Genomic DNA, 26,801 nt, shown 5'->3' with positions numbered 1-26,801 from the left:
TCTACTTGGCTTTCTTCCCCCCACCTCCATTCTTATTCTAGGTCTTTCCCCTCCTTTTCATACCTACTAATTTGTAGCTGGGCATCTGTCTTCCTCCCACCCTCTAAGTGACACTTCCTTCCTTAGAGGCAGCGTAATGCGGTGGAATGAGAACTAGGCTGAGTGTTGGGATGCTTGCATTCCAGAACCTAAGCACTGTCACTAAATCGTTCAATTCAATAAATATCAAGTGCCTACTACGTGCCAGGCACTGTGCTAAACTCTGGGGATACCAAAAGAGGAAAAAGACCTTAAAGAGCTTACAGTCTAATGGGGGAAACAATAACCCCTGGAATTTTTTTAGTAGAGGGAAGGGTGACATGATCAGACCTTCATTTTAGGAATATAACTTTCGTGGCTACGGTGGGGAGAGACTTGAGGCAGGCAGACCCCATCAGCAGACTATTGCAGTGATCCAGGCATGAGATATGTGAGAGACCTCACTGAAGTGGTGGCAGTGTCAAAGGAGAGGAGGGGGTATATTCAGGAGATGTTGCAAAGGTGAAGCCAAAAGGGCTTGGCAATAGATTGGATTATGGGGGGGGGTGAGATATAGTGAGGAGTCCAGGATGATTCCTAGGTCCAGAGCCTGAGGGACTAGCAGATGGTGTTGCCTCTACACTAATAGAGAGAGGAGGGGGAGAGGATTAAGGGGGACATATTGTTATGGACATATTGAGTTTAAGGTGTCTAAGCAGCATGCAGTGCAAAATGTCTGAAAGGCAGTTGGAGATGTGAGATTGGAGATCAGAGGAGAGACTGGGGCAGGAGAGATATATCTGAGAACCAGCATAATGATGGTAATTAAATCTATGGGAACTGATGGGATCACTAAGGGAAGGAGTATAGAGGAAGAAGAAGAGAAGGTCCAGGACAGAACCATGAGGGACATATACAGTTAAGAGTGTGTGACTTGGAGAAAGATCCAGCAAAGAAGACAGAGGAGTGGCCAGTAGGTCAGAAGAGAACCAGGAGAGAGAGAGAGAGTGGTGTCCCAAAAAAACTAGTTAGAAGAGAGTATCAAGGAGAGAGTGATCAACAGTGTCAAAGGCTGCAGAGAGGTCAAGGGGAATGAGGATTGAGAAAAGACGGTTGGATTTGGCCGATGAGATCATTAGTAACTTTGAAGAGAACGGTTTCTGTGGGATGTTGAGGTTGGAAGCCAAGGGATTAAGCAGAGAGGGAGAGGAGACAGAAAGTGAAGGCACCTACAGGATACCGCAGAAGAGAAAGAGGAATATAATTAACAGTAATGGAAGGATCAAGTGAGGGTTGGGTTTATTTTTCAGGATGGGGAGACATCGGCATGTTTGTAGGCAGTAGGAAATGAGCCAGTAGACAAGGAGGGGCTGAAAATAAGAGAGAGAGTGGGGATGACAGAGGGGATGGAATGGGATCTTGGAAGTTACGTCCCTGATAGAATGCTAGACTTGGAGTCTGGAAGACCAGTGTGGGAACTTTGCCTGAGGCACTTACTGACTGTATGGCTGAGCTAAGTCACTTCAACTCTCACACCTCCCATTTCCTTATCTATGAAATGCAGATAATAACTGACCCCTGGGCATCTGTGGGACTCAGATGAGAAAGCAGATGTCAAGAGCTTTGCAAATCCTTAAAATGAGGATAAAGAATGCCTTCACTATCTGAAGGCAGGTGTCTGGAGCTGCCATTTTCTTGAAGTCCTTGCTAGAACCCATGATTCTCTGTTAGACTTGCTAGCTTTCAACTCTGCCCTATCTACCTATACTTGGGCTCTCTCTCTCTCTCTGTCTCTCTCTCTGTCTCCCTCTCTGTCTCTCTCCCTCCCTCCTCTCTCTCTCTCTCTCTCTCTCTCTCTCTCACTCTCTCTCACTCTCTCTCACTCACACATACACACACACACACACACACACACACACACCCCTGTTAGCCAGCTTTCCGTGTTTGAAGTGGAATGGAATGAAGTAGCATATTATCCCACTCCTTCAGGATGATGCATCACCCTCCACTTGAGCAAACCTAGACAGATCCCCTATTCTACTTCTTGTTAGAGAATGAAACTAGCAGTGTTTTGCAAGTTAAGAAACCTGGGTTCAAGGTCAGGCTCCATTACTTACTAGGCACAGCACCATGGGCAAGCCACATAGGATCAAAAGGCCTTAGAAAGGACCTTAAACATCGTCTAATCCAATCTTCTCATTTTACATATGAAGAAACTGAGGTACTAACCCAAGGTCACATGGGTTGTAAGTGGAAGAACCAGGGTTAGAACTCAAGTCTTCTGACTTCAAATCCAACCCTTTCCCTATTCATCATGTTTATCTTGGAGCCTCAGTTTCTTTATCTGTAAAATAGGGATAATAATGCTTGTATTGCCCAATTACCAAGATTGTTGGGGGAGGGGGCAGGGGTGAAATTAGAGGTAACTGGTATAACAGACATAGTGCTAGACTTGGAGTCAGTAAGCTCTGGGTTCAAATCCTATCTCAGACACTTACCAACCATGTGACCATGGGCAAATCACTTCTGTGACTTTTGCTCAACTGTAAAATGAGGGGGCTGGACTTAATGACCCTTCTATTTCTATATCTATGATCTTGTGTGAGTAATTATAATCATATTGTAATAATTATAGCAAAAATGGTAATAAATGATGTACTACCTGTTCATCTTCCTTTCTGCCTGATGAAAAGCACTGTTTTTCATCTGTTAGAGGAAGAAGGAGAAAGTGGGCATCTCTTGCCAGCTTGACTTCAACATTTAGAGCAACGCTCCTTAACCTGGAGTCTAGGACCTTGTTTTAAAATATATATTTTTTGATAACCGTTACAATATAATTGATTTCCTGGATAATCTTGTATATCTTGTTGTATGCATTTTAAAACATTATTCTGAGGTGTTCATAGATTTCACTAGATTGCCACAGGGGTCCATGACACAATAAAGGTTAATAGCCCCCTGCTTTAGAGGGTATCAGTGGCTTCCAGCTCTGGGCCTCCCCTTAAAGGCCCCTAAACCCCAGCTAAGGAATGGAATTCTGGGGCTGGAATGGAATGTCTTCTGTAGAGACATTGCGTGCAGAGTTTTCCCAGGGCTGACGCAGATTCCCCTTTGCTGTGTGTTGGAAGGGTCAAGGGTAGTGAGTATGCAGCTGTGGGACAAGTCCTCCCATCCTCTCTCTTTTCCTCCCTTCTTTCTTCCCTCTCGTGCTCCCCTCCCTCCCCCAAGGAAGAAGTTTCCAGCAGAGCAGCCCTCTTTTGCCTGGTGTCTGAAATTCTAAATGTAATCAAATGATTTTCTAGTGCTGGTCAAATGGGGTGAAACCAGCAGCAGTCATCGGGACCCCACATTGGCCCCCTGGGAACCTCAGTTCTCAAAAACCCTCGGGTGTCTCCTCACTTTTTCCTGAAAACTAAATCTGCATTGAGAAATTGCAAATAGTTTATACAGGGAATGTCAGCTGCCCACATCTGAAAATATACACATCATTAAGCCCTAAGTGCTTGCGTCTGGAGATAGAGCAGGGGGGAAAGTTTGGGGGCCTGACCTTTTGTCCATTGACTGAACCACTTTTAATTAGTGTGGAGCTGGCTGGTGGAATGTTTTTGCAAACTGAAATATAGCACATGCTGATCGTGAGAGTCCACGTTACCCAAACAACATTGGAAATGACAGACAATGAGTCAAAGTCACCTCCATAAGCCAGAACTGAGCATCATGAGTAGAAACATGTGGAGTGGAACATATAGAACACTGGCTGGTGATTCAGGAGATCTTGATTCTGACCCTGATTCCGTCACTAGCAATCTATGTGACTTTAGGCGGGTCATTTCTTCTCTCTGGGTCTCAGTTTCCCCATCTATGAAAATGCTGGGATTTGAAAAGATGTATTTCCAGATATTCCAGCAAAGCTCAGGGTTACTTGATTGCTTCAGCTCTCAGGGAGGGTGAGATGAGGACACTTGCCTTGTTAGAGGTGGATGGGACCTCAGAAGCCATACAGCCCAATCATTCTAAGATTAATATTGTAGCAGCTGAAAGCTCACCCTTGCTCTTATTAAACATGACTCCCAGATGTGGTACAGGGCCATGCATTTAGTTGATACTCAGCAAAAAACTTGTTAAATTTAGTTGAATACATATTTAAACTACTGGTCTATAGCCTTTCCTGAGTGGTGAGTTCCACAAGAAGAAGGGAACAGAGAGCAGGATTGCACTGGATGTCTGAAAGGAGGGGCACAGGTTGTTTTTGTCCTTTGTTTTCAAAGAGGACCATGACATCAGGGAAATGATGCCAGGACTTGCAGTTGACTTTGGTTTGAGTGAGGGAGGGCTATGCAAGGTCCCCAGCCTCACTTTCTTCTCCAGAGCCATCTGTGTCCAATGACCAGATATTCATCAGGATGACTAGAGATGGCCCAGGATGCAGTGGGAGACCCTGGTCCTTTTAGGGTAAAGCCTTTTCATGTACTCACTTAGAGTGAGGTAATGCCCATTCAGTGAATAGGCCTCTTTAAGGAGTGAGTCAAGGGATGGTGCCTTTAATTAGAAAAAAAATCAAGCTTGCTCAATTGATGCAGAAACAAGAGGCTGGTGGTAAAGCGTCTTGAGGATAAACTTTGATCATTTCACAATTTGACTGAAAGGTGGCCCAGGCATCCACCTTCATGTCAATTGGTCTTGGGGGCTTTTTTCCTCTCTTAATCCTGAGTGAGCTAAGCAGAGACTGATAGCCACATTCAGAAAGAACAAGGGTGAGCTTTCAGCTGCTAGAATATTAACCCTAGATTTCAGTCAATAAAGTGGGTTGACTTCATGGCTTGTGTCTTTCCAAAATTTAATGGAGGGAAGGAGGGTATGGGTCCCAGAAACACTAGAAACACGTTCTGAGCCTAAGACCAAGATAAACCATGAAGTCCCTCCATTCTTACCTCAGGATCAATTATAAAAATCCTCTTTTGGGATATTAAAACTCATCATAACCTGGCCCCATCCTACCTTTCCAACATTCTTCCTCCTGACTCCCACACCTCCTACCTTCCCTGGCTTCCTTCGGTTCCTAGCTCAAGTTCTACCTTCTTCAGAAAGCCTTTCCCGGTCTTCATTGGTGCTTTCCCTTTGAGGTCATCTCCATTTTATTCTTATATATCTTGTTCATACATAGGTGTTTGTTTGTTGTCGCCTCCATTAGATTGTAAGCTTCTTTTGGGCAAGGACTTGTCTTTGTCTTTCTTTGTAGCACAGTGCCTATCACATATTGAGCCCTTGTTAAGTAGTTGTTGACCTGACTCAAATTCTTTCATTTTTTTCATTCATCAAGCTTTTTTTTCATCACCTATGATGTGCCAGGTACTGGGGTTTCAAAATTAAAAATGAAATGATCCCAGCCTTCAAGGAGTTTACACCCTACTATGAAGATAGGACACACAAACAAATGAGTCTCCAGGATCATTAGAGGAAGGAGAGATAATTAATGATTAAAGGAAATTGTCATGGGACAAGTGGGATCTGAGCCTTGAAAGAAGCTAAGGATTTAGAGTAGCAGAGAGGCCAAGGGAGTGTGTCTCAGGGATTTAGAAAAGCTTGGGCATGGAGGCAGAAAGAGGCAGATGGATGATGAGTTTGGGGAGCAAGAAGTAGATGCATTGGAATGTAAAATGTGTGAAAGGGCATGAAATGATAGGGGGTGGGGAGGGAGATTGGATCCATTTTGTAAAGGACCTTAGATGCCAAGCTTAAGAGGTTGCCATTTTATCCTAAACGCAATGGGGAACCACTGAAGATATATAAAGATACACTCTCCTTTGCTTAGGAGGTCACCAGGTGGTGTAGTTCTTTGGAGTAGTGGGTTGAATTGGTAATCAGATGCAAGGAGATTCCACAGAGACAGAAGCTCAGGAAGCCTCTTAGTGATTCTAGCTAATTCAGGAAATTATTTACTTTTTCCTCTTGCCAGTAATGTATCATACAGAGAAAGGAACCAGCCAGTGAATACACACATGCTGCAGCACCATCGATTGGTTGTTCGGGGCCTGTGTTTCTGATTAATTGTTTAGCCATTGATTGTTTCAGCTGTGTGTTGTTCCAACTCAGTCAGTAAGAAAGCAGAAAGTATCCCTTCAGCTGTGCAAGGCTGCAGCTGGTGGGGGTGGTGAGTATCAAGTTTGTTTTCCCATGTCCAGATGTGCATCACACTCTCCATTTAGACCGGTCTTCTTCCACCTATAATGGCTCTCCCGTATCCCTCCCACCTCCACAAATCATCCCCATCCTTCAAAGCCCATTGCAAGCCCCACTTTCTCCAGGCAGCCTTCCCTGACCTCATGTGATCTCTTCCTTTCCAGAACTCCTGGTCTGTGGTATGTAGGTATCCTGCACTTTCTAAGAGCATGTAGCCTTCTATTGTTCTTCGGTCACTTGGCGTGAGTTCATTTTGTACACAGGTCACCATTTGTTATCATTCAGTCATGTCCGAATCTTTGTGACCCAATGGACCATACAATACCATTACTGTCCTTCAGGTTTTCTTGGCAAAGATACTAGAGTGATTTGCCATTTCCTTCTCCAAACACGTCACCTTAGGGCCCACTGATAATAGGTCACATTGGGATAACCTTCACAGTTTCATGGGGCTTCATATCTATTATCTCATTATAGCCTCACAGTGACCTCTAAGGTGGGTAGTGCAAATGCTTCTCCATTTACCAGATCAGGAAACTGAGGCTTAGAGGATTTATATGGCTTGTAATTTAGGGTCACACAGCTAGTACAGGATGGAACTGGTACTGAAACCCAGAATCTGATTTTTTCATTCTCTTTCGCACACTCAAATGGGGATTCAATGTAGTTTTCCCTATGGCATCTGAGCCAGAATAAAATACAGATTGCTTTTGCTTAAAGCCAGGACCAGCCTTTTCTGTAGGCAAAAGTGCCCATATTATTGAGAATCATCTACTTATCCCTATTTAGAATGCTAGGAAAGTGTCTCCTCTTCAAGAACATACCTACTGACCCCCAGGAGCCGTCCTTAGGGTCTACAATGCCAGACATTAGTCGTAACGGCTATTTACACCTCACTCCCACAGGCATACACACATAGTCATCTCCACTCCCGTATGGGCATTGAACCCCTGTTTAAATGTAAATATTGTCTGAGAGGGTAAATAGGTTGAGCCAATATCAGCCATTAACATTTCAGTCTTCAGAGGAATATCAGCAACCTAATGTTGAAAGGGACCTTAGAGATTAAGTTCCTCATTTTAAAGATAAGGTAACAAAAGCCAAGAGAACAGTGACTTGTCTAGGGTCACACAGCTGGTTGGTGGCAGGATTATAGCCCAAGTCACTTGATATCTAGTCCAGTGTTTCTGCCATGCCCACTACATTGCCCTTGAGGAAATGAGACACAGGTCAGATAGGTTCTGAGTAGAAAGAGCATTGGCTGTGGAGTCAGCGGTTCAAATCCCATCTCTGATACCCGCTTCTTACATGATCTTGGGAAGTCAGTCAATAACCATTTATTTGGCACCTGATATGCACCAAGCACTTCATCATTTAACTTCATTGAATCTCAGTTTCTTCATCTGTAAAATGGGAGGGTTGGACTAGTTGGCCTCTGAAGTCCTCTGACTCTATGATCCTATGATGGCAGAGGGAGGGGAGGGAAAGATCCGGCAGGATTGAAAAGAAAGACTTCCTGACCTTCTAACACTATGTCTGTGGGCCTCAGACCATGACTGGGCTTTAATGCCTCTTCCCAGAGTCTCTTAGCAGAGCTCCATAACCCTAGGCTCTCCTTTGAATCAATGGTTAAAGAACTTTCTGATACCAGTAGCAGAGTATTCAGGGCTTCCACATTCCCTCAGAGGTCTAGTGGATGCTGAAGGCAGTGAAAAACCCTTAGCTGAAGAATCCTTTGAGTCAGTGGTAGAAACCAGACCTGGCCTCCCAGGGATGTTTCTTCATAGAGCATGGGGCTCAGAGGAGATCCCTCTAGATGCCATCTTCTCTCCTTCTTGTTAACATTTTAATACAAGTATCTCAGCTATACTTGAAAGAAGAACAAGTTTTTTGATGTTTTCTGTTTCTTACATCATCATAGTCATCCCTTCTCTTATCCCCTCCCAAAGAGCCGTCCCGTATAACAAATAGTATTTTTTTTTCCTGATAAGGCAAACAATCTTTATTTTCCTTCAGCTACAGAAACAGTATCAAGCAAATTCCTTTAAACATGATGGCATATGGCATATGTTCCTATGATTTTTTAAAAAGAAACTGAAATTTAGTATTACGGAAGTATTTTAATCAATCTAGTACAATCTTCAGGCACGAGAAAAAGAGCATCAAAGTAATAGTGATGAGACAACTTTTGATGTACCCCAAATGGGTACGCTACTGCATTTAAACTGAAGTTATCTTTTTTTCTAATATTCATCTTAAGTTCTTAAGCTGTCCTTGTTATGTGACTAAAACACAAACATGCAAATATTACCACCTTTGTGCCATTAACATTTACTATATTATCACTAAGCCTTTCTTCAAAACTTCAATGTATTCATTTCACTCTATAGACTCACTCAGTCTTAAAAAGACTGTTTACATTTATAACTGTATTTTCTTGCTTAGCCAGCAGATTGACTTCGTATTCGGTAGCCCAGCTGTGTGTATACTAATTTAAAGTCTTTACTTCTCAATATATTTTTCTATATTTCATAAGCTCTGAGTTATTATAAAACCCACTGGTGAATGTACGCTTTACATTTATGGCTTAACTCTACACATTTTAAATTTCATATAGGTGACTTACAAATGCCATTTAATAATCAAAACAATAAATACAACTTACTAGTTATGAAGCTAACAAAAAATGGGCATATTTATCCTGACCAACTTTATTTAAATATTTCTCAATGTCTACAATGGTAAATAAAATTTACTTATGGTAAGAACTTAAATTAGCTACTTTTACATAGTTTCTGCTTATTTTATTTTCATTCAAATTAATTTAAACCACTATCTTATATACTCTAAATTGCAGACTAAATGTTTTTATCCCCATATCTACAACCCAAATTATAAATTCTACGGTTTCCAAACTGGATGGAAGACACTAGCAGTGTGGCCACTTAACAGGACGCTGCACATAGCAGGTGATAACAAATAGCTATCGAACATAAAAAGAATGATTTGAAAAACAATTATTATGGAATTAGTATGTTATTATTCTACAGTGAACTTTATTGGGCTAGAGAAATCAATCTACCAATATTGTTCAATTCTTAATTTGGGATTTTGAAATAAAAGGCAGCAAATCATTAAAATAATTACTTTGAAAAGTCAGTTCTAGTTACTATTTGACAGTACTTGATAAAAAAACATACTAGCATCTACAGGGTGTTCCTAAAGTCTGGACACATAGGCAAAAATGCATATTTTCAAGAAAAGAAATGAATGAAATTTTCAACAACATTTTATTTAATTGGTATATTAACAAATAACATCTTCAAGATGATTTTCATCATTTGTGATGCAAAGGTTGATGAACTCGATGCAATTAACTCCACATTGCCTATGTGTCCAGACTTTAGGCACACCCTGTAGCATCAAATGAGGCACTGATAATTATTGAATCAAGAACCTGGGTTAATTTATAGAGACTTATGCAGGTAGAATTCTATTTTTCCAATTCAAGAGAACTTTATTATCCCAAACTTAATTCCTTCATCTCTCTGGATACATAATGTAAATGGAAAGCTGGTACAAATAAAAATACCATATTTAGCATTAATATCTTGTTTTTCTGGGTTTGCTATTTTTCTAACTGTACATATGTTTAAATAAAGCATGCTAGTAACTATAAGATTAGTTAGTTATAATGTTCACTTTTTGCTGTTCTGAAGCCAATTGCACAGTTTCACTTCTAGTGCAACAGTAAGGTAATTAAATAATATTATGAATAGTTTTTAATATTTCCATTTAGTTACAAGATACTAACAACAGCAAAAACATTGACAATAATAAGTTCATCATTTGATTCAGACATCTTATGGTACAGGTTCCATCAGATGTGATATCCTAAAAATATGAGCTGGCTGTATGCAAACCAGATCCACTCTTCTGCAATGCTGCACAAGTAACAATATATTTATACATCTTCCCTAACTTTACCAGATGTGCTAAGGATTGTTCCACCATAGCTGCAGTCCATTAGTTGACGTTATTCTGATTATAATCCACACCACCCAACGTAGCAACGCTACATTCTTTCATGATATCGTGTGCTTGCTTCATTGGCACTGAAGCCATATCTTATCCTTGTGGGGCTGATATTCCTGCGTGATGGCCACATAGCATTTTTTTAAAGAGGAAAAATAATCAGCACAATTAATGAATATGCTGAAAAAGTTCAAAAACATGTGCAGCATGTAACACCTGCAGAGTAGGCTGCAGTTGTCTTCTCCTATCTCTTCATTCAAATCCTGCTCGATCCTTATGATGTTGTTACATTCATTCATCTGTGATTTCTTGGTGTGTGGTTGTTCTTTGTCTTTACACTCTTGTAACTGTGTATGCTATTTTCTTGGCTCTGCTTACTCCACTCCGCATCAGTTCATAAGATATCTTCCTGCTTCTCAGCATTCATCATACACATTTCTCATAGCACAGTAATATTCCATTACATTCATGTACCACAATTTTTTTTTAGCCATTGCCCAATCTATGGACAACTGATTTGTTTCTAATTCTTTGCTATCACTAAAAGTGCTGCTGAAAATATTTTGGTGGATATGGGGACATTCTCATCAGTAGCTTCCTTGGAGTACATATATCTAAAGGTATGGACATTTTAGTCACTTTATTTGCATAATTCCAAATTGCTTTTCAAAATGATTGTACTCTTTCACAGCTCCACCATCAATGTATTCCTGTGTTTGTCATTCTACAACCCCTCCAACATTGACTACTGCCATTTCGGTCATCTTTGCCAATTTTCAGAGTGTGAGGTAAAACCTCATGGTTGTTTTGGTTTGCATTTCTCATATATCAATGGTTTGGAACATTCTTTGACATGGTTGTGAATACTTTGCAAGTCTTCTTTTGAGACGTGTTTGTTCATATCCTTTGATCACTTATCTATTGGGGAATGGCTATTAGTGTTATATATAGTATTAATTGTTTACATATCTTAGATACCAAAATGTTATTAGAGAAGTTTGATACAAAGATTTTTTTTTCCCACTTGACTACATCCTTTCCTATCCTAGATATGTTAATTTTGTCTGTGCAGAACTTTTTCAGATTCATGCAGTCAATATCTATTTTATCTTTTGTAATTGTCTCTGTCTCTTGTTTGGTTACAAATGCAACTCCTAACCATAGCTACGAGATATATCTATATCTATATCTATATCTATCTATCTATCTATGTATATAAAATCTTCTTTTCTAATTTTCTTATAGTATGATCTTTAATATCAAGATCTATTTGGCATGTGTTATGCTTAGCAACACTTTTGAGTCTCAGCATCTAGAAGGGTGCTCTGCACTCAGTAGGTCCACAAATATTTGAAGGGTTGAAAGAAAATGGAAAAAATAGGATTTAGCTAAAATAAGCAACAAGGTCAACGGACCGTAACACCTAAATACCAAGAATGGCTCTGGAGGTAGGAGCAGTACACGGAAGAAGGCACTGAGAAAAGCTTGTCCTTAAAGGGAAGTTGTCTGGGAATGCTAACTGTATTTTGGTAGTAACTATTATTTACCTCATTTTATTTTAGCTACCTCTTTCCTTCCTTTCATAGAAAGGCCGTAGGCGTAGGCATGACCTTCAGGATGGCCAGCTAGTCAGTCCCTACAGGCCTAAGCGCAAGCAGACATACTGCCCTCCTGCTTCCCTCAACATCAGGTTTGCTATAAAAGAGACATTAGAGATGTTTGTTGAACTGCCAGATTCCCTCTCAAACTGGCCTTTTGGATCCTTTGGTACAGTCTTGTATGAGTTTCCTAATACTGATGATTATTCCTTATGTGAGTATACCATTTTGCCTTTAGTAAACACTGTCATGTATGTAATTTAAAATAAGTTTTTAATAATATTTTGTTTCTTACATCACTATAGTATCCCATGTATCCTTCTCCCTCTCCCTTCCTGAGAAACATCTCATATGACAAATAGTATTTTTTGGAGAGAGGGGAAAAATGGAAGCACAATCGATTGGGTCCATTGAAAAAGTTAAAAAACATGTGCAGTGTATAATACCTATGGACCTCCCACTTCCACAAAGGGGAAGGTTGGAAGGGTTGGAAGTATCTTCTTGTGTCTCTTCATTCTGAGCCTTGTTCAGCCTTTATAATGTTGTTACATTTACTTTTGGGGTGTGTGTGTGTGTGTGTGTGTGTGTGTGTGTGTGTGTGTATTGTTCTTTCCATTTGTCTTGTAGTGACGGCGGATATTGTTTTGTTGCCTCTGCTTACATCACTCTTCATCAGTTCCTATGTATCTTGCTGTGCTTTTCTGTTGAGCACCCACATTATTTCCTATTGCATAGTAGTATTTCATCACATTCATATACCACAATTTGTTTAGATAATCTCTGATTGATTGACATATACTTTTGTTTCCAATTCTTAGCTATCACTAAAAGAAGTACTATAAATATTTTGGAGTAGATGGGAACTTTTTTCTTACTGAGGTACGTAATGGAGTCTCTAATTCAAAGGGTATGGATATTTTGTTTAGTTTATTTGCATAATTCAAATTTCATTTCCAAAGTGGCTATATCATTTACAGCTCCACCAGCAATGTATGTGTCCCTATCTTTCCACAACCTCTCCAATATTAGCCATTGCCATTTTTATGTTGATTTCACCAATTTGCAGGTTGTGAGGTGAAACCCCAGGGTTGTTTTGATGTACATTTCTCTTATTATTAGTGATCTGGAGCATTTTTTTCATGTGGTTGTATCGTATACGTTATTGTCTCATTGGATCATCACAGTAAGCCAGAGAGGAAGGCAGTCATCTTATAGATGAAGAAGTTCAAGGAGAACCACAGCTTCATAGCCCTATAGCTGGAATCAAAAGTACACAGCATCATAGATTTAGAGTTGGAAAGGACCTTAGAGGTCAGCTGTCCACCCCTCTCATTTTACTAAGGGGGAATCAGAGGACTAATGCGGTGAAGTGACTTGTCCCTGTCCAGACCAGGTACTATGGTAGGTGGCCTAGTCTGTGTTTAAACTCAGGTCGTGGGACTCCAAGTTCAGGGCTCTTTATACTTCCCTGGGCTGCCTGGCTCACTGATTTTGCTGTGATCACAAAGCTACTGAGCAGAAGAGTTAGAACACATCCCTGTGTCTTCTGACCCCAAGCCCAGTGTTCTGTCCACTGAACCAAAACTGCTGTTATACCCTCAGCTGATGTCTTAAGAATAGAGCGAGATGAAACATTTCCCACTATTTCTCTCCCATTGCCTGACACCAAAGGCTCAATAGAAAACTGCTTGTCGTATAGAACCTCTTGTGTCTTGGTAAATAAAAGAGGAAGGGCAAAAGTAGTTTTGCTTCTTGGAAAGGGAATAAAGAAATGGTGAGCCTTCTGGGATCCATAAGACAATTACCAATTTCTGGCCATCAAGAGCCAAATTGTATAAGATTGCTTTGAACTCTACACTAAGTCCTTTGCTTTGTAGAGGCTATTTCTCTAAGGTTGTGAGCCCAAAAGAAGACTATTCTCCTTTCCCAATATATAAGCAGAATCATCCATTTCAGTGGTAGAAGGCTTTTTTATGGTAGTCTATTTATATAACTGACTTTGCTGTATTTGAGGAAAATCGTCTTATGCTTTCTTGTTCAATTAATGCTATATTAGTTTTTGAAAGGAAATATTCTTTTGAACCTCTTGAGTCTCAGCTCCATCTTTTCCCTTTCTGGTATGTTTGAGACATTTTTTTCAGTTCCAGATGTAAAACTGGGCAGCAGTTTTTTTATTCAAGCTAGCCAGGATATTGGCAAAGGTGTAATTTCCTGGACTGACTTGAAAGGGGGCTTGGTTCCATCAGCTTAATCACTTCATGTAATGCCAAAGGCTGAGCTTAATCCAATGGCTATTAAACCAAAATGCATTCTTCTGTGCTTGTTAATTCTGCTCATTAGGGCTTTAATGTGGGCAGAGCCTTTGAGAGCCATGTGCCAGATCCATAGTTATAAGAATGGTTTCACAGGATTCTGCTGCTATCTTGGTGATTTCATCTGTACAGCACGGCTCTCTGACTTAATCCTGGGTCATCCCTCATATTAATTTAGAAGAAACAAATTAGAGACTAAGGAGGAGTGAAAAAAATCTGGACTTTCTCAATAGTCACATTACAAGTAATATCTATTGAGGTCTACACGTTAGAACCCAGAATCAGAAAGCAGTACTGGTAATTAATATGATGCTGAGGAGTAAAGACTGGCTGAAGTGTTGAAATCTTGGGATTGGAAGTGGGGGGAGGGATGGTAAAGAAACAAGATACCTCAGGCAAGAACAAAATTGATAAGACTTTAATTCAATTGGAGAACCAATGCCAGCTATTTTTTAGCTTGTTTCCTTTTTTTTAAAATAAAAATAGCTCATGTTAATATAGTGCTTTATAGCTTACAAAGGGCATTCCACATGGCATCCCTGTGATGGTAATGCAAGGATTAATTCCATTTTACAGAAGCGATTGAGGCTCAGAGAGGTTAAAAACTTATCTGTGGTCACACAGTTATTACCTGATAGAACAAGACTCAAATCCAAATTTTCTGGTATTCTAAACTCAACCTTTACTTGTGAACCACCTGTTTTGCAGATTGTGCACCCACACATACCCCTTCTGAATCTCTTCTCTTTTTGCCATCAGACCACATCTTATCCCACGAAATAAAAAGAGCTGACATTTCGATAGCTGTTTAAGATTTTCAAGGCACTTGATGTATATTATCCCATTCGAGATGCTCCCAGCTTCCCCCTCACCTCATCCCACCCACTCACCCAGAAACAGAAGTGAATTTTCAAAAGGCTTTCATAGCAATTAAGGTAAAGCATGTTTTTAAAAAAAATTCTTTAAAGCTTGCAAAGAATATGGACACATCAAATTGGAGAGCACCCTCATACACTATCTACCCTTGTATCCCAGCCTAAGATAGCCTTAATCTGGTCCAAGAATGGCCAGTCTTTCCTTATCTGAACTTGCTCACCTGTAATTTCCTGGCCATTGGTCTGGCTCCTCCACTGTCAGTCAATTAATAAACATTTATTAAGTGCCTGTTATGTTTCAGGCACTTACCTAAGTGCTGAGGCTACCATCTTGCCTACAGAAAGCTATGACAACCATCTGTCTCTTGGCTATGGTTAAAAACCAATTCTTTGGCGGTTCTTTCCTTTAAAGCTCCTGCTACTCTTGGCCCTTTCTGTAGTTTTCTGGAACCAGTACTCTTGGAGGCCACACTAGCATGGTTCCACCCACTTTTCCTGAAAGATAGATGTGTTGTCCCTCCCCACCAACCAGGGAAACATAACCTTTTTACATTATAGGGTAGAATGGGGGGGAAGGGGGGGTTGGGGGGAGAAACAAAAGCTAATGTATAGCACTTTATATAATGTAGGTCTGGTTTTTTGGTATACATTAAGGCTGAATTAAAGAACAAGAGTACTCTCACTGTTTTTACAAAGACTTAGAACAGAATATGGCATATAGTAGGTGCTTCATAAATGCTTTTAAAATCAATTTGACCATTAAATTCTACTGTGTTTCTTGTGAAATTTAAAACAACAATGGTGTAGTATAGAATCATATGTCAGACCTGGAATGAGTGCTATTTAATCTAACCTCCTCATTCACTGGTAAAGAAACGGAATTTTCAGCAAATTTGTCTCTCTCTCTCTCCCTCCTTCCCACCCCACCCCATCCCACCCCCACCTCTCTCCTAAGACCTGTGCTTCTTTCATGGCCCAGTTCACCATCCACTGCCTGTACGAAGCCTTATTTGATTAGCTTCACCCCACAATTATCTTTCCCTTCTTGGAATTCCAATGGTCCTGAGAGCCTGTTGTACCCAACATCACCCCTGAGTATGTATGGGTACATCTTGTCCTCTAATTATTTCTTATACACATCTCATGGTCTTCACTATAGTAAAAGACTTTTAAATCCAGGGAGCATTTCTCTTTTAAAAATTGGTTTTCTTCTCTTTCCTTTTTTAGATGTTTCATTGGTGCCCTTTAAAAAACTACATATATATGTGTATAAAATATATATATATATGTATATAAATATATATGTATATAAATATATATATAAAATTTATCTATCTTGGATAACAAACCATTATCAGAGAAATTTGATACAAAGATTTGTTCCTATTTGACCACTTCCCTTCTTATCCTAGATGCATTCATTTCATCTATGCCTTTTTATGTTTTTTCCTCCAATTTTTTAGAACATTTTTATTTAAAGTTTTGAGTTCCAAATTCTATCCCTCTCCTTCCCCCTCCCTGAGATGGTAAGCAATCAGATATAGGTTATACAATTATGTAAAATATATCCAGATATAGGTTACACAATTATGTGAAATATTTCCACATTAGTAATTTTATACAAGCGGACTTGAAGAAAAGAAAAAAATGAAAGAAAGAAAGTGAAAAATTGCATGCTTCAGTCTGTATTCAATCAATATCAGTTCTTTCTCTGGAGGCAGATAGTATGCTTCATCATTAGTCCTTTGGGATTGTCTTGGATCAGTGTATTGCTGAGAAAAGCTAAGTCATTCATATTTCTTCATTGAAGAAAATTGCTGTTACTGTGTACAATGTTCTTCTGGTTCTGTACACATCACTATGCATCAGTTCATGTGAGTCTTTCCAGGTTTTTCTGAAATCATCTTCAGTGTCATTTCTTATAGCACAATAATATTTCATTACAATCATGTACCATAGCCTTTTTAGCCATTCCCCAATTGATGGGCATCCCTTTGATTTCCAATTCTTAGCCACCACAGCTGCTGTAAATACTTTTCTACATGTAGATCCTTTTCCCTTTTTATGATCTCTTTGGGATAGAGACCTGGTAGTGGTATTGTTGGGTCAAATGGTATGCACAGTTTTATAGCCCTTTGAGCATAGTTCCAAATTCCTCTCCAGAATTGTTGGATCAGTTTACAACTCCACCAACAGTGCATTAGTGTCCCAGTTTTCCCACTTCTCTCCAACATCCAACATTTTCCTTTTTTTTTTGTCACATTTGCCACTCTGATAGGTGTGAAGTAGTACCTCAGAGTTGTCTTAATTTGCATTTCTCTGATCAATAGTGGGTTAGAGCATTTTTTCATATGACTATAGATAGCTTTGATTTCTTTGGCTGAAACTGTTCATATCCTTTGACCATTTATCAATTGGGGAATGACTTGTATTTTTATAAATTTGACTGAATTCTCTATGTATTTGAGAAATGAGGCCTTTATCAGAGAAACTTGTTGCAACTTCCCCCCCTCCCCAGTTTTCTGCTTTCCTTATAATTTTGGTTGCATTGGTTTTGTTCGCACAAAAACTTTTAAACTTTTGTATTAGGAGGGCAGAGTTTATAATCTCAAAGAGGATCATAAACATGTCTGAAAGGTTCGGAACTGCCGGATATAAGAAACTCTCAAAGTAGAAGGCAGAAGAATCAAAACATATATTTAGGCTCCACAGTAACCAACCCATGAACCAGCAACCCCATTTTGGTATATTGATCAAAAGCTTCCAGGCCCAATAAGTATGCCTTGAAAGAGTAACCAGGAGGCTACAGAGAAGCATGATTGTGTAAAGCAAAATCATGCTTCCCCCTCTATGGTAAAAAGATTACCCACTGGCCTGAAGTCTTTGTTCAGCTTCCTCCCGTAGGTCAGCTCTGCTACTGGCAGCTCCTGCTTCGGCTGTGGCTGTGGCTGCGGCTGTAGCAGCCTCTGGCTCCAACGGGAGCTGCTTTTAACCATCCAGCTTCTGCGTGGGGGGGGGGGGGGGTGTAAGGTACACTGGGGAAAGCACAGGTTCTTTCCATCTGCTTAAGCAAGGTGAAAGGGTTGACCGGGAAAGCACAGGTTCTTTCCATCAGCTTAAGCAAGGAAAGCAAGGTGAAGGGGCCGACAAGCTTACTCCAGTCCAACATACAAACAGCATTCAGTTCAGGGGAAAAAGCCAAACTAGTCAAGGGCACTTGTTGACTAAGTGCTAAGGAGCCCATTTTTGGTTGCCAATACAACTTTATATAATCAAAATTATCTATTTTATATTTTGTATTGTTCTCTATATCTTTGGTCCTAAATTCTTCCCTTAACCATAAATCTAATAGAAAAACTATTTCATATTCTTTTAATTTGCTTATGGTATCATCCTTTATGTGTAAATCTTGTGCCCATTTTGGCCTTATCTTGGTATACAATGTGAGATATTGGTCTATACCTAGTTCCTGCCATACTGTTTTCCAGTTTTTCCCACAGTTTTTGTCAAACACTAGCCCCTCATCTTCCCCTCCATTATAACAGTTTTTTATGCCTCTTTCATGTGGGATAATTTACCACATTTAGTCTCCTCACTTTTTCTTCTAGTCCAATTTTCTTTCTCACCCCTTTATTTTGTTTTTTGGGGTATCATCCCATCAAAGGCACCTTATATCCACACATATCGTCTACATATACTTTTTCTATACTTTTTCTTATAGTAATAAAGTTATTAAGTGTTACAAATATTATCTTGCCATATAGAAATATAAACAGTTTATCCTTATTGAATTTGTTATGTTTTCTCTTTCTTGTTTCTTTTTGAACTTTTTATGTTTCCCTTAAGTCTTGTATTTGGAGGTCAAATTTTTTATTCAGCTCTGGTTTTTTAATTAGAAATGCTTGAAAGTCCTCTATTTCATTAAATATTCATTTTCCCTCTGAAAGATTATATTCAGTCTGTTCAGTAGGTGATTTTTGGCTGTAATCCTAGCTCCTTTGCCTTCCAGTATATCATATTCCGAGCCCTCTGGTTCTTTCATGTGGAAGCTGCCAAATCCTGTGTAATCCTGACTATAGTAGCTCCATGACATTTTAATTGTTTCTTTTTTGGCTGTTTGCAATACTTTCTCCTTGATTTGTGAGCTCTGGAATGTGGCTATGATGTTTCTGGCCATGAGTTTTTATTTGGGGATCTCTTTCAGGTGGTGATTGGTGGATTCTTTCAATTTCTATTTTTCCCTATGGTTCTAATATATATCAGGATAGTTTTCTTTGATAATTTCTTGAAAGATGTTGTCCAGGCTTTTTTTTATCTTGGTTTTCATGTAGTCTATTAATTCTTATATTACCTCTCCTGGTTCTATTTTCTGTATCTGTTGTTTTTCCAATGAGAAATTTCATATTTTCTATTTTTTTACATTTTTTATTTCATTTTATCATATCTTGATGTCTCAAGAGTCATTAGTTTACACTCGTTCAATTCCAACTTTTAAGGAATTATTTCCTTCAGTGAGTTTTTGTACTTCCTTTTCCAGTTGGCCAATTCTATTTTTTAGGGAGTTATATTTTCCTTGTAGATTTTTATATATCTTTTCTCATGTTATTGACTCTTTTTTCATGAGGACTGGTTGGTGACTTGTGCTGGGGGTGGGGTCACTGGGGTAGGACCTTGATGCACCACACAAATTGCTCACTTGCCTAGAGGGCTGCTGACTTTCAAGAAGGTAGGCCCTTGCTGGTGGGTTAACCCAGGCTCTGATTCCTACTGCAGACCTCCTGCTGTGAGGCTGGCTGCTGCTGCTGCTCTTGGACCTTGCTACCCTCCCACCCCAATGAGACAGACTTTTCCTGTCCGGCTGGTCACCTGCTTCCCTACTCTGCATCAATTCTGAGGTGGTTTTCTGGTTGTTTGGAGGGGAATTTGGGAGGGCTTCAGAGGGCTTCTTCCTCACTTCGCCATCTTTGCACCAGAAATCCTTTTTTAAAGCATCAATGTCATTTCCCAATGATTGCCCCACCCCCCGTCAATAGAACTCTTCCTTGTAAAAAAAATTAAAAAGTACAGTTAAAACAAAACAAATTGACACATTGGGTGTGTCTGACAGTGTATGGTTCGTTCTGCACCTGTAGACTGCTACCTCTCTACTAAAAGGCAAGAAGAATGCATTACTGTCAGGCCTGTGAAGCCATAACTGGGTACTACCTTCTTCGACTTTTCTATTCCTCTAACCTGTTTGGGGAAGACAAGAAATGTGTGTGTGTATGTGTGTGTGTGTGTGTGTGTGTGTGTGTGTGTTTGTGTGTGTGTATGTATATATGTATTTGTATATATGTGGCTATATCTATTATATCTATCTATCTATGAAATGAAACAATTTGTCCAAATCACACTGCTAGAAATAGACAGAACTGAGATTTGGGACCAGTTCTCCTGACTCCCAATGCAGGGTTCGTACCATTCTGCCTCTCATCCTTCTGCAACTTAATCCAAGATAGATGCCCTTGAGACAAGACAGTCCAGGATGCTGGTGGGCTAGAAGTGGGAAGAACTCTTAGGGGCAGAACTCGGGAGCATACAAGAAGGAAGGAGAGGTGCTGGAGGACTTCCCATCCACAGGCTTAGACACGAGCTAGTAGCCTGGAGAGAAAGAGCTAACAATAAAAGTTCAGTTATTGTAGAACATATTTGCATGAACAAATCTTATGTCCATTTTAGGAAGTGGGATTAATTCAATTCACTCCCAAAGTGCCTTTCCAGAAGTCATGAATGCCCCTTATTTGTTTGAAGCAGAATCTAGCATGAATCTGTAGTATTATAGTACAGGGGGTTTGTTGGAGGGTTTATTGTTGAAGGCTGGAGAGGGTTTTATAAAATTGAATTCTTTTCAATTATCAAATGTTTATTCTTTTTCTCTCTTTTACCCATCCTCAAAAAAAGAAAGAAAGGAAGGAAGGAGGAAAGGAAAGGAAAAGAAGAAAGGAAGGAAGGAAGGAAGGAAGGAAGAAGGAAGGAAGGAAGAAGGAAGGAAGGAAGGAAGGAAGGAAGGAAGGAAGGAAGGAAAGAAAGAAGGAAAGAAAGAAGGAAAGAAAGAAAGAGAAAGAAAGAAAACCTTTGTCAAATATAGTCAGGCAAAACAAATTCTTATATTGGCAACTCCAAAAAATGTGTATCGCCATTTTGTGTCTTGAGTCCATTCCCTCTCTGTCAGGAGGTAGGTAGCATTCTTTACCATTGATTAGAGGTGAGTTTTTCAGGAATAATAACTAGCTAGTATTTATATAGTGCTTTAAGCTTTGCAAAGCACTTTAAATATTATTTTATCCTCACAATAATGATGGGTGGTAATAGTAATAATGATGGCTAACATTTATATAGAGCTTACTATGTACCAGGCACTGTGCTAAGTGCATTACAGTTATCTCATTTGATTCCTCACAACAGCCTTGCAAAGTTGGTCCTGTTCTTATCCCTGTTTTACCAATGGGGAAGGTGAGGCATGGCCAGATTAAGTGACTCATCCAGGGTCACACAGCTAGTAGGTGTTTGAGACTGGATTTCAATTTAGATCTTCCTGAGTCTGGGCCTAGGGTTCTGTCTACTGCACCACCTAGCTGATTAGGTGGGACTATAGTGTATAAATGTAATCCCCTAGAAAACAAAGAAAACTGGTCCTAATGACCCAATTCAAAGGTTATCCAGGTCTGAGACCTCTCTTTTTTCTCTTTTTTGAGTGCTCCCTGCGCCTTCATCAGGGGCTGAGAAAGGGCAGTTGGAAAAATATAAGCCCAAAGCGTGTTGGGTCTTCCTCCTAACCTATCATTTAAGAAACTTAGAGAGAAGGAAGCAGGGAGCTCAAGAGAAGCTGGAGAAGGGGCAGGAGGAGGGACAAAAGATTCACTGTGCAGCAGCAGCAGTTGTAGTAGCAGTAACAGCAGTAGTAGCAGCAGCAGCAGCAGCAGTAGGGGTAGTAGCAGCAGCAGCCAGAATGCTCTTCTGTGAAAATTAAGCCATCCTTTGTTGTCAGGGAGGGGGAGGGGCATGGCCAGACCTGTGCTTTAGGAACATGACTTTGTCAAGTATGGGGAGCCTGGTCTGGAGAAGAGAGAGATGAAGTAGGAAGGCCGGGTTACTGCCATAGCCCAGACAAGAGGTGCTTAGGGCCGGAATTCAGACATTGTCCATAGGAATGGAGAAGAGGGGGCACTGACCAGAGATGCAGGAGAGGTCAATTAGGCAGACCTCAGCACCCGACTGGGAGGTAAGAATGAAGAACCGAGGAAGGACTCGGAGGTTGTAAACCCAAGTGACAAGAATGATGATGCCCTTGAGCAAAAATAGGGAAGGTAGGGAAAAAGGAGGGTTTCAGGGAGAAGACAGTGAGTTCTGTTTTGGATAAAAGGAGTTCGAGATGTCTGTGGGACTCCCACTTGGAAATGGCCTACAGGTGGTTGGTGATGTGAAAGGAGAGCTCAGGAGACAGGCTAGAGGTAGATAATCAGGGTGCTCCAAAAGTCTTAGGGCTTACTTAAGCTATTCAAGCTTTTATTATCCTATTATATGTCATATTATGTGTTAAAGATTATTTTAAAGCTTGACTGAGTCAATATTGCACCAAGATTTATGAGACATACCATATTTCTATGGAGGCATCTGTAGACATCGATAAAAACTCATGGGACCTGATGAGAGCCCAAGACAGAGCCTTGGGTTACTTCCAGAGTCATAGACAGATAACAGAGCATTTAGTAATCACTTACTGTGTTCCAGGCACTGCACTAAGCTCTGAGGGTACAAAAATAAGAATACAAAACAATCTCTATTCCCAAGAACCTTGCATTCTAATAGGGATGATGGAACATAAAGGGATACTGGAAAGTAGGGGTGAGGGGAAGGAAAGAGGATACTCATGAGGCGGCCAGGCAACAAGGTGGGGGTAGAGTAGATCCCAATGAAACTGAAAGCAGTCTGGCTGGGCCTTCTCATGACCTAGAGGTTCCAGGTAAGGACTCACCATTGAGTAGGCCTCAGGGTGGAGTCATTCCCTGGGGACCAGGCAGTCAATGTGTAGGTGGAGCGGACCAGAGAGTGAGCCAAGAATGAGCTGGGAGTAGATGAGGTCATGGATGATGATCAAGCAAAGGAGACTGAGGAATAGTTAGAGAACCAAGAAAGGTCATTAGTCATGAAAACTCAGAGAGGAAGGAGTATCCAGGAAGAGTGGGTGGTCAACAGTGTTAAATGTTACTGAGAAATATTCAAGGAACTAGGGATCACTTTTGAGCTGGGCAGGTCAAGGAAGCTACTTTGGTTTTTGTTTTTATTTAATTTATTTATTTTCAGTTTTCAACATTCATTTCCATAAGTTTTAAATTTTCTCCCTCCCCAAAATGGCATGCAATCCAATACGTGCTCTACACACACATTCTTACTAAACACATTTTCACATTAATCATGTTGCATAGAAGAATTATAATGAATGATAGAAACCATGAGAAAGAAAACAAAAGAGAAAATAGTGTGCCTCGTTCTGCATTCCAAATCCATAGTTTGTTATTTGGATGTGGCTGGCATTTTCCATCATGAGTCCTTTGGAAAAGTTTTAGGTCCTTGAATTGCTGAGAAGGGCGAACTCTATCAAAATCAGTTCTCGAATACTGTGGCTGTTACTGTGTACAATGTTCTCCTGGTTCTGCTCACTTCACTCAGCATCAGTTCACATAAGTCTTTCCAGGTTTTCCCGAAGTCCATCTGCTCATCATTTCTTATAGCATGATAGTATTCCATTACATTCATATGCCACAACTTATTCAGCCATTCCCCAATTGATGGGCATCCCCTTGATTTCTAGTTCTTGGCCACCACAAAAAGAATTGCTATAAATATTTTTGTACATGTGGGTCCTTTTCCCATTTTTAGCATTTCTTTGGGATACAACCCTAGAAGTGTTATTACTGGGTCAAAGGGTATGTACATTTTTATAGCCCTTTGGGCATAGTTCCAGATTGTTCTCCAGAATGGTTGGATTGGCTCACAGCTCCACCAACAATGAATTAGTGTTCCAACTTTCCCACATCTTCTCCAACATTTATCACTTTCCTGTTTTGTCATGTTAGCCAATCTGATAGGTATGATGTGGTACCTCAGAGTTGTTTTGATTTGCATCTCTCTAATTAATAGTGATTTAGAGCATTTTTGCATATGACTATAGATAGCTTTAATTTCTTCTTCTGAAAACTGCTTGTTCATATCTTTTCACCGTTTATCAATTGGGGAATGACCTGTATTCTTGTAAATTTGACTGAGTTCTCTATATATTTTAGAAATGAGGCCTTTATCAGAGATGCTATTTGTAAAAATTCTTTCCCAGTTTTCTGCTTTCAAGGAAGCTATTTGAGAAGAGGTAAACCTATGTTGTGTCTTGAAAAAGGTGAAAGATGTCAAAGGCAGAGATTTGAGGGGAACAGTCTAATCTAGGTATGGTAGATGCTGTGTGCAAATGCTTGGAGGTGGGAGAGGACAAGATGAACTACTAAGAGGACAACAAGTAGCCCAATTTGTCTAGAGAAGGAAGTTCTTAACCTTAAATGGTTTGGTGAAATCTGTGGATTTATTCTGTTAATAATAATGCCTTTAAATGCATAAAATAAAATACATGGGATTACAAAGGAAACCAATTATTCTGAAATACAGTTATCAAAATATTTAAACACAAATAAGTTCACAGGATGAGAACCCCCATCTAGACAGTGGATTGCAAGAAAGTGACCATGGGGAAGGAATGCTGGGAAGATGGGTTAGAGCCAGGTTGGGGATGGGTGGGTGGGGCACAGAACTCTCTGCTGAGTGTCAAGCAAGGATTGATGGTGACATCCCAGTGACCCAGCTATAGGAGCTTTATTTTCAGCTAGTCCAAAAGCTGGGCTAAACACCAATTCCTTCCTAGACACAGTTTCCATTCTTCAGCCTTCTCCCAAAGGACCCAGCTAACAGCATGCAACATGCTTTTTTTCTGCCTCAACAGTTTCAGGCCTGAGGGGGAGTGATAGTGTTGAAAGGTCTGAGCTCAATTTCAGGCTGATCTCTGGGTGGATGGGGTCTAGAGGTAAGTGACTTGAACCATCAGCCATTTCCTGATTGAAGAGAAGATATAAGGGACAAAGGACTATAAAATGAGGAAAGAAATTAGATAAAGATCGGCATTGGGATCACTCCACCTACACCCTTTCCTCCTTTCTTAGATTTCCCTCAAGATCATCTACGAAACTCTTCCCCAGTCCTTAACCTCTGGGAAGACTCCAGATGAATATAAAGCCTCTCACTGATAGCCTTTCTTTGCTGCCCACCCAATTTCTCACTATAGGATGTGGAGAAGTGGAAAGAGATTTGGATTCTATTCCTGTCTCTGCCTCAGCCACAAACTCATTTGTTGTGTGACCTTGGGCAGGTAAATTCACCCTATAGATTTTAGTCTCCTAATCTTCAAAGGTTGGGGAGAGGGAGGATGTGACTCTGCTGTTGCTACAGCTCCAGGGAGGAAGGGCAGTAGGAAAGGAAGGAAGCTGGATATTCATTCAGGACTATGGGAAATGGAAGATGAGCCCTTATTTCATTTACAGAGAAAATGCTGAGTTCACACAATTGACTATTCCTGCAAACACAAAAATTAAAATTCCCCAATGAAACCCCCAAGTGGGCTTCAACATTATAATCAGTGCAATATTCACATTTTAATAGCATGGAACTGAAAGGAAACTGTTCAGATGAAATCAGCATTCTTTGGGGATGGAGATTTGTCTCTACCTCACCCACCCACCCCAATTATCACTCTAATTTATTAAAAAAGGCTGATTATGTCATAGTCCATGAGTCAGCTTCCCAGAACATCTGGATGAGAGAGAATAACTGAGACTCCTGCTTCTTCTCCCCCATCCTGGCTCCATTGGCCATTGGTAGCACCCAAGAAGGATTACTTAGAGGGCAAAGTGGGGGACTTACTCAGGGTCACACAGAGTCAGAAATTCTCAGTTCGCAGTTCCTTCCCAGCACCAGCATAAGGCTGTTTCCAGGGTACCCTGAACATTACCTGTGGCATCTGAAAGTTGAAACGATATTCAATTCCTCTTTTGGGAGGCACCTGGATTTTTCTTTTTGAAACCCACATCAGATGATTCAACCTAAAATAATGATAAGAAAAAATAATTCCTTATATTTGTACCAAAATGTGCCCCTTTTAAAGGGCAATTACATTATCTCCTCTGGGCCTCCCAACAGTCCTGCAGGGGACCTTGGACAAAGATTATTGGCTCAGCTTTAGAGTTTAAGAAACTGAGGCTAGAGTTAGTTTATTCATAGGAGCACAGATCTAGGATTGGGAGGGACCCGAGAGGTCATCTGGTCCAGCGCTTCTTAAACTGTGGGCTGCAATCTCATATAGGGTCATGAAAATTATGGCAATAGCAAAAGGCTTCTGCATGCAGTGACCAAAAATTAGTTAAAAATCAAACAGGTAATTCTTGCAGAGCTTGCCTGTGTCGCATCACGGCAGCCTTGGTTCTGAACACAAAGCATGCGCACTTTGTACTGTGCATGCCCACAGGCCACACAACAGGTGGAAAAAGTTTAAGAAGCCCTGCTCTAGTCCAACCCCTTCATTTTACCATTTAGGAAACCAACCCAAGGAGGTTAACTGATCTACTCAACGTAACGGATAGTAGGCAGCCAAGTCAGAATTTGAACTAAGGTCCTCTGCCGCTAGAGCCAGAGTTCCACTTTATAATATT

At 40.3% G+C, this 26,801-nt stretch overlaps 1 protein-coding gene across 2 annotated transcripts in view; it reads left to right on the top strand.

The window, feature by feature from the left end:
• GRK5 (G protein-coupled receptor kinase 5) overlaps positions 1-26,801 on the top strand; it is a 309,158-nt gene that overhangs the window by 223,437 nt on the left and 58,920 nt on the right. The gene's annotated exons all lie outside the window — the stretch shown is intronic.

This window comes from Trichosurus vulpecula, chromosome 8 (genome assembly GCF_011100635.1).
Source record: "Trichosurus vulpecula isolate mTriVul1 chromosome 8, mTriVul1.pri, whole genome shotgun sequence".
NCBI lineage: Eukaryota > Metazoa > Chordata > Mammalia > Diprotodontia > Phalangeridae > Trichosurus > Trichosurus vulpecula.
This window is presented reverse-complemented; position numbering and strand designations above follow the sequence as displayed.